General features: G+C 35.0%; 1 long non-coding RNA gene across 1 annotated transcript in view; it reads right to left on the bottom strand.

Annotated features, from left to right (window-relative positions):
• LOC129144821 (uncharacterized) overlaps positions 1–15,125 on the bottom strand; it is a 330,134-nt gene that overhangs the window by 97,882 nt on the left and 217,127 nt on the right. The gene's annotated exons all lie outside the window — the stretch shown is intronic.

Raw genomic sequence — 15,125 nt, 5'->3', positions numbered from 1 at the left:
CTTTGCTCTGCTTGTGGCTTGTGACTGAAAGAGCATATGACAAAGTTCTGTTTTAAAACTAGGGGTCTGTGGTTTATAGTTACTTGTTGATTTTGACTTTTTCTTTATTATAATTAGTCTTTTTCCTAGTCCCTTATTTAGGTTTTCTAAATTCATGCTATGAGTGAGACCATCCGGTATTTATCTTTTTCTTTCTGGCTTATTTTGCTGAGCATGATCCCTTCTAGCTCCATCCAAACTGGGTGGGAGGGGGGGACAGGGGTGCTGGGGGGGGAGTGAAGGGGAGGAGAGAAGGGATTAGGGCCAAAATAAGGGGGCGTGGGAATTGTACGGGGAACATAACCAAAATGAAAATGCATGCATTGTGCAAAAAAGAAAAATTATGTAAGAATTATATAAAATATAAAAAAAAGTCCTTAGAAAGTCAAAAACACCTAATAAAGCATCTTGCATATATTAAAAAAAAAAAACAACTAGGGGTCTGTGGGATATTGTCCATGGCATTATCCTTGGGTGTCTTCTTAACCCCATCTCTGACACTTACTTCCTAGCACCTGATGCTTAAACCTCCTCCTCTATATAAGATTTCAGAATTCTCAGAGCATAGCTTCCTACTTTATACTTCTTTACTTGGTATGTTCCATTCTAGCTAGTTAGAATGTCTTCTCAATTGCAAATGCCTTGTTCACCATTAAGTCAGTGAAAACCTTTCTTTTATTGTCACTATGAGTTTGTTTCAACCTAACACTTTGCAATCTTTGTAATCTGATATTTTATGGTTTATACTTCTCTCCTAATTTTCTTTAGATCTTTGAATCATGTTTTTTTCACCTTCAGTTCCTATACTAGTGTTTAATTCTCAAGAGCACAAATGTCACTAAATGCTGCAATCATTATTCAATGTTTAACTGAATGAAAGACCTGATTATTTAAGGATTTTTAAATCACTTGCTGATGTTCTACCAACAAAGTAGTAATACTTTGCCACATTGGAATATTTCTTTTTTAAGTATATGGCAATAGAAGGAAAGTAATGAGTCTCAGTCAGGTTGAATTTCAAAGCATCAGTATGGTTAGTAGTAGAAGTGCAGGCAATCAAAATATAAAGGTTTGGGTTTATATTGGCAAACCTGGCTGAAAATGGCCATCCCAATCTTAATGGGGACTATTAAGATTAAAGGAGTGTTGCGTGTTGGTTTTTAATGTATCTTTTGTCTTCATCATTGTACCTAATATGAGTGTTATATTAAGCTTGATAAGTATTAATTAAATACATTTAACCAAAGGGATAGCAGACTGATAGTCCGAAGAAGCGATAAAACATTTCTGAAATCAATTACTGATATTTATGGAAAGATATTCCTGATCATGGATTGGAAAAATTTATACTGTTAATAACAATTCTCCCCAAATTGATATTTAGATTTAAAGCAATCCTATTAAAATTTCAGCAACTTGTTTTCAGAAATGGAAAAACTGATCCTGCAGTTAATAGGAATTTCAAAAGACCCAGACTAATAAAACCAATATTGAAAAACAAGAACAAAGTTGGAAGACTTAAACTTTCCAGTTTCAAAACTTAAAAACTACAGTAATAAAAAACAATTTGTACCAATATAGGAGAGACATACAAATCAATAGAATACAATTAAGAGTTCAAAAATAAATCCATAGATTTCTGGGCAATTGTTTTTCATCAAGGATAAGAACACCACTCATTGGAGAGAGAACTATCTATTTGACATGTAGTAAGGAACAACCATACACAAAGGAATGAGTTGGACCTTAGCCTCACATTGTATATAAAATTAATTCAAAGTGGATCAAATACCTCTCTAAAAGCTAAATTTATAAAAGTGTTAGAAGAGAACATAATGGTAAATCTTCAGGACCAAGGTTTTGGCAGTGAATATGTAGGTGGATTTTTAGATAAGACATTGAAAGGGCAACAAACAAAAGAAAAACAAAAGGTAAATTTCACTTCATCAAAATGAAATGCATGAAAGGACACAATCAGGAAAATGAAATGACAAACTAAATAAGGGGAGAAAGATATTTGCAAACCATACAACTCATAAGGATCTAATATCCAGACTATATAAAGAGTTCCTTAAACTCAGTGATAAAAAGACAACCCATTTTTAAGTGATATTTTAATTTTTAAATTTTTAATTTTATTTTATATATTTTTACATCATTTTTCATTTTTGTGCAATGTATGCATTTTAATCTTAGTTAGAGTCCCCGTAAAATTCCCACCACCCTTGTTTTAACACCTCCCCATAGTGTGTCTGGTTTATAGTTGCCTGTTGATTTTGATTTTGATTTTATTATATAGCAGAAATATAGAGGACCCACTTTTAAGAATGGGCAATGAACTTGTTGGACAAGTTAATACTATCATGTATTAATTTATTTACATATTCAGTTAGGGATTGACTAGCCTGTTCTAGTTACTACATTTAAATAACAAACACATATACAGATGGGTAGATGATGGATGAATGAGAAGAAAGATGAATGGATTGAAGAATAAATGCATCTCTTATTCAGAATCACAGGCCTAATACTGGACTAGGGCTTCAATCATACTCAGCTAATCTAGTTCTTTCCATACTCCATTTGGTCCCCCAAGTGCCTGATCTACCAACGTAGAGAGCTTCCTATTTGTGGGCTTTCCATGGTTGTATGTATTTTCATAAAGCATATCCTAATGATACCACCTCACTCTGACTTATATGTTCTTGGTGTTCCACAGTTCACCACTCGCTGAAATGCTTTTTGTTCCTTCCCAACTGAATCCAGTATATGTATTTTTATTTATTTATTTATTTATTCATTTATTCATTCATTTATTTATTTATTTATTTATTTATTTATTTATTTATTTATACAAGCACTGAGTACAGTCAGAAGCGTGGGAGTGTGAGAGAATTCACCAGAGCCAGAGCAGGGAACAGAACAGGCAGACTGACAAAATACTCTGCTGAGGGGAGCAGGGGGCGTGGCAGGAGAGGTCTGCACACCATGTGGGACCCTTGCCAGTGGCTGGGGATGGAACCGGTGCTGCAGAGGCTGCGGGCAGCTTTGCAGCCCCTTGCTCAACTGCTGCACCAAGAGGGGAGGCCCTGAATCCAGTATATTTTAATGGCAGGGGCCATGTCTTAAATTCTCTGTTGTCCTATCATTAGTTAATAAGATATATATTTATTATTTTCAAGTGTGGGGGTTCAATATTTACTATTATCAGTAACTCACTGTATTTATATCCTGGCATGATAGATGATCTTAACTTGGGGAAATGGCTGGAATGTGAAATTGTGGAGAGAACGTAGAAAAATACTTTGGAATTGCTTGAATATTGTTTTGAAATGATGGTAAATTTATTTAAGTTGAAATTAGCTGATACGGTATTTTTATTTATGAGTGAAAAAGAGAGAAAGAACCAAAACTTCCAAATAAGACACAATGGGGTTGACCCTAACAATCTGGTAGGAGTCAGTGACTGTCTCAGGTCCCTTGAGTATCATTCAATGTACTGAGGCTGACGGGTAATAAACACAAGATGTGCACAGTAGTGGTGGCTTCCCTAGGGATGGGCAGGTCCTGGTTGGTTTCCAAAAACTGTAAGAGCTCAGAGAAGAGGGCCAGGCCACCCTGGTACCAGCTCTATCAGAGAAATTCTCTCTGTCTGAGACTTTGGCTGGGTAGATTGACTGTGCCCATGTAAAAGCCTGTTTTACATATTTATAAGGTTTGTATATGATGGCTTGAGAATGATAAGTATTAGAAAAATAATTTGAAAGTATTCCATTATGGTTTAAAAAAAAAAGTCTACACACCATTCTCATTCAATTTCCATTGCATTGTAATGAATATATATATGTGTATATACTTTTATATATATATAATTTTATATATATACACTTATATATATACATTTACATTTTGTTCAATTAACAAATATATTTTGAGTACTTTTTTGCGCAGGAACTGTACTAGAGCCCTTTTGGGAATGTGAAATGGAATATTCTAAGATCCCTTTACTCAAGGGGTTTTGAATTTAGTTGGAATGTCATTTTACCAATAACTAAAATACAAAGACATATATGTATATCGATAGCTATTGATTGGCAATAGTACAATGATATTTTTCAAAGCATAGACTGGACTCAGAACTGCTAGAAGGAGAAGAAGGGATAAGAAGAAATAACTGTCTAATCAAGACCAAAAGATAAAACATAAATACCAAGTTGGCATTAGAGAGATAAGGAAAAGACATTTTCTTCCTTTCCCTTTAGAAAACTGCAACTTCTCAGGTTTGACACAACAAATAACCCAAAAGTCCAAATATTTTGGTAATAGAGTTAATAGTATTTCTGGAAGAACAGGAGATGACAGCTCCCTTAGACCCTGGAAAGAAGTGATGGGATGAGAAACGTAGCCCCTCAGCCAGCTGATAGGAATAAAAAGAAAACTACAAATAGAGAATTTAGTAACATAAATCATTTTCAAACTTTGTGAATATTTTGGATCATTATTTTTGCATGCTATCTTGAAACACTGATTCATTTTTTTCCTAAAAACACCCATATTTATAATACACCTAAGGGGCAGTGAAAGAGCTAATTAAGTTAAGATCTGCAAAATTCCATTAAATAATTATCTGAGGGGTTAATGGAATAACATTCAGAGATGGCTACTCCATTAGTAAGAGACACCCAAAAACAATGCAGGGTGGACCAGCGATCTTACATCTTAAGGAACTGGAGTCAGAAGATCTCACTTCTGCTGTTCATGTCTGTTTCACTGTCCTCAACTCTAATGCTACTAATTCTCTCATATATTTTTAGAAAATATTTGGGAAAGTGGGTGTCATACCTACCACCACTGGAAAATAACATTTGTAGGAGTTTCTGTAGGGAGCTAGTTGGACACCAGTTTTGTGAAAGCTTTTTTCCCATAATGGGGATTTAGAGGATTCGAGATTTGTTTTTCCCTCTCTCTGGTAATAGAGAATCTGTGCAGCATTAGATAAATCAAAAAGACCCAAATCTATTTTTCTCAGAATCTATAGTGACATAGTACTAATAGTATATTATGGTCATATAGAAAATATTAATTAATGTAAAGAAAACTCTGATATTCTCAGATGAAAGGCCTATATAGAGAATTAAAAAAAAATCTACAAATTATTACGCAACTAATCTTAATTAGATGACTGAAAAATTAAAGCCTTGGAATAGTATTAAACCATTTGGAGAAGTATTTGTGATTATTTCTAAAGTGTTGTTTATGCTATTTATTTTCCCCTCTTGTTCAAAGTATCATTATTGAAATCATTTTGAGCTGTGAACAATTCCTAGGGAGAAATTATTTCACTGTATCGTGAGAGGGGTGGTTTACTTTCCTATTGCAGCTAGGAGTGTCAGTAAAGACTTCACAGAGGAATTGATATTAAGCTGGGTCTAGAGGATGAATGACAGTTAGACAGGGAAACTGGGCAGAGTAAAAGGCATTCGTGAAAGGCCAGAGTTATGACAGGAATGTTTAAGAAATGAAGAGAAGCTTAGAATTGTTGAAATATGTGGGTAAGACATCAGAGCCTGGAAATGCAAGGTAGAATGATAGTCCTTATTAAAAGTCTTGCTATGCCTCTCTAATACAATGGGAGTTTATTTTTTTGAGGAAGCTGACATAACTGAAGAAGTTGCTAGGAGTGAGCAGGATTAGGTTTTAATTCGAAAATCCCAGTAAAGCGGGTGGACTAAAATGCCCACTCAAGACAGAAGTTAAGGAGGCTGGTGCTATAGTAAGGAAGGGGTTGATGATGATCCTTTGAGTCTAGGGATATTTATAAACACCCAGGACAGCCACGATCGCTTGACCTTCAGAATATGGAGGTGAAAAGATGCCACCTTTGAGAATGCAGTGCAAAGATCATTCAGTTCATTGCTATAAATTTTACCACATCCTCTTGTCTGGATATTAAAACGTTAATAAAAGCAAGTGAGACATACGGCTCATGTCTGTTGCCAACAGAATATCAACAAACAACACAGTTGGACCAGATGTAAAATCCACTGGAAATAAATCTAGGAAGCCAGTTGTGACTGTTTTCATATTTTCCTAGTTCTTTCTCCTTTTCACACATCTGTCATTCTGATCTGTTATAAAACAAAACAAAACAACAATAACAACACAGAAAAAAACAGGAGAGAAAAAATTTGGGGACCATAATAGAACAATTTTTGCTTTTCATATAATTTTAGTAATTGAATAAAACTTTCCCCCTGCTGACGTGAAGCTTCACTTCAGTTATTTCCATAATTTAAAAAGAACAAGTGATGAACTCAATTTATTTCACGATGGTAAAGAAATGGCAGGTGGGGATGGGCACAGAGAGCCTTACAGTTACCTCTCTTTAACCTCATTTTTATTTGACATATCTAGGAAGACTTATGTTTCTTCTAGTTAAATCATTTATCTCTGCTTTTCAATTTGCTTTTATATTACTTGAAATTTTCTATTAAAATTGTGATATTGGAGTAGGGAGATCCCTTTCCTAAGATGAAGAGGGGGAGAGGGAAGAGAAATGACATGTCATACAACAACACAGAAAGACTGGGAAGGAGAATTTAACTTGGCGGACTCCTAAACTCTGTGGCTTTTAACAATACCTGAGTTGAAAAAAATACTGTGTAATTAATTAAGTACACCAACATTTGATCTAATTGATTTACAAGAGAACCAGAGAATGATGTTTACTTTGTCCTCTTTCCCAAAGTGTTGATTTGATCATAGAGCCACTCTGATGCCTTCCTATTATGAAAATAGATTACAACAATCTTACCAAAAATCATTAATGGCACTGGAGAGTCATGTGATTTCCTTGGTCTAGTAAGGAGGTAGATACAGCAACAATTTACATGACACGTATCTATTCTTTTCATTTATGTTTTTGAAATCCATAATCATTTGAATTATACCCTATAATCTATTTAAATATAAAAATTAAGTTTAACTAGAGTTTGAATAAAGATGAAGTTTTAGGGAGATATGGATATTGCTCTATAGTTTCACATGCCCCCTGAGAAGCTCACAATTCTTGGTCTTGCAGTACATAAACTCCAACTTAAAAATAATGATTATGTTCTGCTACACTTCAGTGTTTGGGAACCTAGTCCAAGGCTAAGAGTAGGCCAAATGGATTACTGTGGGAAACTGGAAAACATTGTCCAGACACTGTTATTTTTAACCTGCTTATATGATTTTATTTTCTGAGATTCAGGCTATGATTTTACCAATATTAAACAAACTTAATGTATTGTTCTTAATGACACACAAAGAAATAAAATAAGCCACAAGAAAAGAGAAAAATCCTTTACAAAAAGCAGAAGATAAAAAGAAAAAAGAAAACATTCCTTCAGAGGTTAACTGACATCTGAAGAAACCATGTATAAACTCATAAGCACAACATATTCCCTAATCATCATCCCCATCAGGAACTTAGCGATTGATCAAGTCCTATTTAGTGAGCAATGTCGAAAATTTGTAAACTGTCTGAGGACACTGTGTTATATGGTCAATACGGATAAGTCTGTGGTCCCTGAGTTAAAGATCAATTTCCTTGAATCAACAGCCATGGAAGTTATGAGAGCAGAATTTAATGTGGTGCCAGAATGCATCAGGCATAACTCTGGTGAATACCACTGAGGCCGAGCACCCAGCCACACTAACATTTCAAATCTCTTTTAAATTTTACACTTGTTGTCAGTAATACAGAAACAGAATTTCCTGAAAGTACACAAAGTTAAGCACTGTGATTGTTCATTAACCTAAAATGTCTAAACAAGCTAGAGCAAAATGAAATTTGCTTCTAGAAGGACAGCGGGTTGTTTTTTAATTTGGAATCTAATGATTCTTTTGGGGGACTTAAAAATATAAGTGTGTATATGTATTTATATGTGTATATGTTCATTTATCATACACATATATTGGTGACCTTCTTTTAGAGCTGGACAAGACCTAGGCTGAGACATCTCAGTATGTGGAGATAAGTCTCTTAAGTGGCATCTATTTGTGATTTTCACATGAGATAAACAGAGAAGGCACATACATCTACAGCAGGGACAGCAAGCAACAGTCTGTGTATCAAACCTGACTGCTGCCTTTTTTAATAGTCTGTGTTTTATTTTATATTTTTAAAGATTTATTTATTTATGCATATAAGAGCTGGGGTACAGGCCAGAGTTGGGGGGGGGGCAGTGAGAGGATTCACCAGAGACAGTGTGGGGAGCAGAACAGGCAGATTGACTGAAGTACACTGCTGAGGGGAGAAGCGGACAAGTCAGGAGAGGTCTGCGCCATGCTCCCTGGGTTGCTCCCTGGCTGGCCTGGGATCAAACTCGTGCTGTAGAGGCTGCAGATAGCTTCATAGGTTGCGTCTCAACCCCTTGCGCCACCATGGAGGCCCAGTGGTCTGTGTTTTGAAAAACTCTACATTTTTTAATAGGACAAAACCATCATATTTTGTGAAGTAAAATTTATATGAAATTCAAAATTTTATATTGTTAGTAAAGTTTTATTCAAACAAATCCAAACCCATTATATATTATTTTTGTTTCCCCAATGACAGAGTTGAGTAATTATAACAGAGACCATATGGCCCACACAACCAAAAAATACTCACTCCTTAGTCCTTTAGAGAAAATTTTTGTGGACCTCTGGGTATATTGATCATAGATAAATGGAAACAGTTTGATAGTTTCAAATTATAAGGCCTTCACAGTGCAATTTACAAGATCCTTCAGTTATTTGCAGAAACAACTTTTAAATGGAACGTGGCAATGATCTCCCGAAGAGATCTCTTTCCAGGTTTCCAAAAGGCCTTGTCAGTGAGAGCAGAGTATCTTCTCTTCTGATGTTGCTGAGAGTACATTTGACAGGTGTTTTTCGTCCCCTTTCCACACCATAGAGTTTGTGCATTATTTGTCTTCTCAGCATCCAAATACAGATGCAAAGCACAAAAAAAAATAAAGACTATCGTTGGGCAGCTTTCTCGAAAGAGGTGGGAATAAAGGGTACAGAGGAAACTTCAGTTTAGCATCCACAGCTGTCTTTATCAAAAACCATGCCCCAGGCATCAAATTTGACAGTTGTTGTGTCTGACATAACTATTTTTATCTGTGCACATGCAGCAAGAATATGCCAGTGACACAGCACACAGAAGTTGTGCCATCACAGATTGTGCTGGAAAATATGTTTGGTTTAATGAACCTTGGAAGCATCAGAATTGGATAAACCCAAGGCAAGATATTAAATGTGACCACAGGATATTGCATTTACCCATTTTTTTAGTTAACTTAGCCATTTTAACTGGTGATTTTATTACTATTTGATTCCGTGAAGGCCAAAATGTTTAAGTAGATTTTTCTACTTTTATCTACCTAATTTCATCATGTTATCCCTTCAACTTTCATTCTTAAAGTACTAGAGAAAATTTAAGAGGAGAAAATGGTCTGGAGGAGGTGGATACAGTTTCATGGACTAAGTGTAACTCATGCTATACCTTGGAGAATTTTTAGAGATTTATTGACATGGAGTACAGCAGTTTCAGTTTCAGGAAAAACATGAATACTGGCATGGCTGGAAGCAGCTAGAAGTATTTAAAGGGTAATGAGGCAAATTAACTGATACAAAGCTAGTTTATCAAGAGAACTAGAAAAAAATTGGATAAAATGTATCAGCTCAAGTAATAGAAGTTTGGGAAAGTCAGTAGAGGAATGCAAATAAGTTTGAAATTATAATAGGATATTCTTCTCCATAGCTGAGCAAAAGTCAGCTTTCAGTCAGTAGGATGTGAAAGAACAGGGCACAGAACATCAATGATGGAGAGGAGGGGCCTAATATTTGGAGGATTCCATTTGATCACGTTTTTACTTTACATGTTATCTATGCATAAGAATCACAACAGATTCAAACCCACAGGTGTGTAATTTAAGAAACACTTATTTACTCACTGCTCTATTTTGCTGTTAACTGTGAAGGTCTGTGATTCTCCAAGCCTCACCTCTTAATCTTTCCTGACCTCCATATCAATAAGTATGGCTATGACTGTACTCTTCCTGCCCCTGCGTCCTCACTTTGGCCATCTGTGAGAGATTTTTAAAGAATGTATAGTCTACACTATGTTTTGAGTTATGATCTGTTTGACTTTTGAGATAACCTGGGAGTCCGTGGAATCCTCAGCTAGAATCACTGTAATCAGGCTCAAGAAAAGATTCAATTTCATAGACATTTCAGAGGTGCGTCCAGGGAGACTTGCAAGAAGAAGCTTAAGACCCTTGCAGGAAGGGAATTAAAACATGAAGGAAAAATAAAAGTGTGAGATGAAGTAAAATATGTCTGGAAAAGCTCACTGGAAATTTGAGTTTCCACCAGGAGACAGTGCTTGCTTATTGACTTGCTAGATTGATAGATCAATAGGCAGATGTAGGTATTTTGATTGTTTTTAAAATATTGAATGGAGTTTATAGTGGCTCCAGTATGCCATCTGTAGCTTTCTTTTTGACTTGTACATTTTCTTCAAATACTTGGCAGATTGTTGATGAGGACTTTCAATTTTTTAAATGCTTACCAAGGAGAATATAGTTAACAACTCACATTAATATGTTCCTACCCAATTTAAATAGTCTTGAGTTTATTTGATAGCTTTCAGTGTGCATAATAATTCCATCAGGAAATGAGATTAAGAAATGTAAATAGAGGGATGATGAATATTTTCTAATGCTCAGATTCAATCTAAAATGATCAGGGGTGGGAGAGGAGTGAGAAAAGGGAGAGATTATGAGAATAAGCATATAAGAAGGGTTATATTCAAGATTTACAATAACTCTCCTAAACATTACTTGATTTAGTGGTGATACTGAAAAATCCAGGTATTTCTATTTGCAGAAAAATCAGTTGCAACGTGAAGTTTTTCTCTGAAACTGACTAATTCCATCTTCCATTTTCAAAACAGCTCCATAAAGATAGGTTCATGTTCTTATGTGGTTATTATAGCTAAATCACTCTTGGACCAAGTTCATTTTTTATTGCCCACACTTTTAAATTTTTTACATTCACTATTTTAATGGTCCCAAATTATTTGTATGCAGTATACATCTGAAAGCGACTGTTTCTTTTATTTTTTGCCCTTCTTTGAATAAAAGGCTTATTTTTATGGTCAAATCAATTAGAAATTTTTGAGTATGAAACTATTATCTCACTGACATGGACATTTCACAGATTATGGACATATTCACAGATTCTATTATAACTGCTTAAAAAACACAAGTTAGAATGAACTGTAATGGATATTTTTATAAGCATGTGCTAGCCAAAGTTTTCATTTACTTAAGAATGTGTATTGAATTTGACTTATTTTAGAAATGTTTTCTTTTTTAATCTTATGGAGTTATGTTATTATTGCTGCCTTTATTTTTAAAAACGTATTTTTATGAATTTTTTCTTTATTTGTGTATATATGTGTATATGTACATACATTTGTAATTTTTACTCAAGGAACTATAAAAACTTAAAAGAAAGTGTAACTTTGAAATACACCATCAGAAAATCTCAGAGTTGGAAGGGATTTTAGAGATTGTATCATCCAAATTGCTTATTTTACAAATGAGGTTATGGATTACTTTGATAGGATGTGTCCCTAAAACCAGTAGCCAAACAGGTATATAATGAAGATTCTAATTTCCAACAAAGTATTAGTTTTCATAAAAATGTAATTTTTGATCATTTTGAAGGTCATAGAAATATTTGATGAGGTAGATTTTCCCAGGTTTCTCCTTGCTTTTTCTGTTTATTTTGTTCTACAAGACATTTTCTTTTCTTTGTTGAAGTTCATAATCAACTCTTGTCTCCTCTTTCACTTCGATTTGTTGTTTTAAATGTAAATCAAATTTAGACAGATTGAATGAGAACACTGAAGTTGTTTCAAAAAGTGAGTTGTTGAAGACAATGGCATAAGAAGAACCTGAATTCAATTTCTACCACAGCACAACAAATCTCTAAGACATAAGATACAATTTTCACACACACAAACTCCTGAAAGATAAATAATGCTTCCACAAAATGTATAACATAGCACTGAGACTGCTGGGAAAGACAGATATACTCTTTTTTTTTTTTTAAGATATATTTATTTATTTATACAAGCACTGGGTACAGTCAGAAGCGCGGGAGGGTGGGAGAATTCACCAGATACAGAGCAGAGAGCAGAACAGGCAGACTGATGAAATACACTGCTGAGGGGAGCAGCGGGCAGCAGGAGGGGTCTGTGCGCCATGTGGGACCCTCGCCCGGTGGCCAGGGATCGAACCGGCGCTGCAGAGGCTGCAGGCAGCTTCGCAACCCAGCGCTCAACCGCCGTGCCACCGGGGAGGACCAGAGATATACTCTTGCTGAAATAAAAAACACATCTCAGGTGCAGTAATTCATGTAAGAGGGGTCTCAAAGATGGGCCTTAAAGACATGGAATTTTCCCCTGGGCTAGGGGGAGAGCATTGTGCTTCTATATCAGACACTTCAACCCCTCATGTGCCTCACTGGAGTATAAGACTGCCCCCACCCTATAAATATGCCCTTAAATGACTACATTTGAATTAACTGATTGAAAAATTTAAATTCCTAAAATGAAAATTAGTCTGTTTAGTCCATGGGATCAAACAGTATATATTAAGGAAATAAAAACAATACCTGGAAGCTGTTACTATCTTCTTGATAGAAAGAAAAATTATACGTATATACACATATATTTATGTTTATGTATATACGAATGTTTTATGTATATGAAGTAGTTAAAACACACTAAAACCTATTCATCATTTATGAAAAGTTCAGTTGTAAATGAGAAACTTGTATTTAATCTGGTATATAATTCTTAGATCTTCTGAAAGCTACTTTGAGAAAGCTGACTCCTAATGATCAGCAGATTCCAGATAACAGCACCAAATTTGACTGAAGTAAAATTGCATTTACCTGAACATTTTGTACTTTTGTGGAGACATCAGAACATTTCATATGGATCTACTGACTCTGATTTCATTTGTCTAAACAGATAAATCCTTGATATTGACCTTTCTCCATCAGTATGACTGTACTTCTTGATTTAATTTATAGTCCTCACCCACTCATTGAGAAAAAAAATGTCTAAACAGAATAAATATGAAGGTATCCAAGAAATTTTATTTTAATTAGGCCAGCCAGGTTAAAGTTTGACAAAAACATTAACCAAATTGACCATTTCTCTTATTTAATTCTTAATTTGACTTCACATATGGAGACACTGAAAAATAGGAGAAGGTAAAGATCTTATATATCAGGGGCAGCATTATTTTAAGTGATGTGTCTATCCCTTGCTAAACACTAAAAAAAAAATTGTGTTAATTTTCCATTCTTATAAAATAGCTTAACAGATTTTTATAAAGAAGGATCACAAAAAAGATTATGAAGTATATACCATATCTATATTGATAGAATGACACAACCCAATGAATTGTCAGTGACCTTTAGCTAAATTATGACTATTGTGAACCCCTGAAAAAAAATTGGTACTAGTTGGAATTTTTTGGTTTAATAAGATTAATACTGAGTTCAGAATTCCAAACTTGTCGACTTAGTTGTAGGTTTCCACAGTGCAAACCTAATAGTGTAAAAATAGTTGTTAGCACTTTGCAAATTTTCAGTGGGATGCATTATAAAAGCTGAAGAAAATTTTTGAACAGAGGTGATGGTGATGATTATATTGGTGTTAAATACTAACTCAATCATGGTAGATACTAACAGCACTAAGGACAGTACTCAGTACTTTAAGGGTATTTTTCTAATAGTTTTTATAGCAGTACAAGTTTTATTACTCATTAATTTATAAATAAGGACATGAGACTCTCGGTCTGATTCATGTCTGTGTGATTATTTGCCTACATCAAATTCTGTTGAAAATTACTTTACAGCTGAGTAATATTCCATTGTGTGTAATCTCCCTAATTCCCTTGTCTGTATTTAGGCATAAACTCTTGTCATTTGCAACAACATGGTTGAAACTGGAGAGAATTATGCTAATAAAACAAATCAGAAGGAGAAAGGCAAATATTGTATAATATCAGTTATATGTGAAATACACAGGAACAAAACACAAGGTCAAATAAAATCAAACCAATAAAAATACTAGAAATCTGACTGTAGAATTGAGTTTGCCAGAGAGTAAGGGAGAGGAAGAGCAAACTGGGGTGGGGGCACAATGAACTATAGTGAAGGACTTTCAGTGACTTGGTGAGGGTGTGGTGTGGTAGCATACACCTGAAGCGTGTTTCCTATACCTCTAAATCATATACAATATTGTAAACCAATATCACCTCAATAAAAAATATAGTAATGGAGACTGAACCTAGAGTTGGAAAAAAATGAAAGTACAAAGAATTATTCATATTAATGTAAGAAAACTGGATGAAGTCACTATTTGTATTGGCGTTCCTGATTTCTATTTATGCCTTTGTTGTATTTATGTCAGTGTTAGATTTATAATCCTCTACATGGTAATGTAGCATTTAGGAAAATATACATTCAAGTAAATAAAGTAACACAGCTAATGGCTAATAAATGTTCCCCAAAAAGACCCTGAATAAAGATCATCCTTAATTTGCATGTGAATTGGTTGCATGCAAATGAGTGTTCCTAAGGCGCTTATAGATTGTCCTTTATAACCATTCCTTCATCTTTCTCTTATTAACTAGTTCACACTGTCCTATTTGATACACAGTCATGTAGAACCCTGATGCTACATCCCAGGATTGTTGAGCTTTCTTGGTATCTTTTGGACTTTCCGATGAATATCTTCTTCTTGCGATTTCAGTCTCATCTTAAGACATGAAATAATTATTCTAAAAAAATGTTTCTTGGGCCTCCCCTGTTTGCACAGGTGGTTGAGCGCAGCACTGTGAAGCTGTCCACAGCCTCTGCAGTGCCAGTTTGATCCCAGCCTGCCGGTGAGGGTCCCACATGGCGCGGCAGACCTCTCCTATCTTGCCCGCTGCTCCCCTCAGCAGTGGATTTTGTCAGTCTGCCTGTTC

Source organism: Talpa occidentalis, unplaced genomic scaffold, assembly GCF_014898055.3.
Source record: "Talpa occidentalis isolate TD23 unplaced genomic scaffold, MPIMG_talOcc4v2.1 talOcc4.7, whole genome shotgun sequence".
NCBI lineage: Eukaryota > Metazoa > Chordata > Mammalia > Eulipotyphla > Talpidae > Talpa > Talpa occidentalis.
The sequence above is the reverse complement of the archived record's forward strand: the minus strand, read 5'-3'. Positions and strand labels throughout refer to the sequence as shown.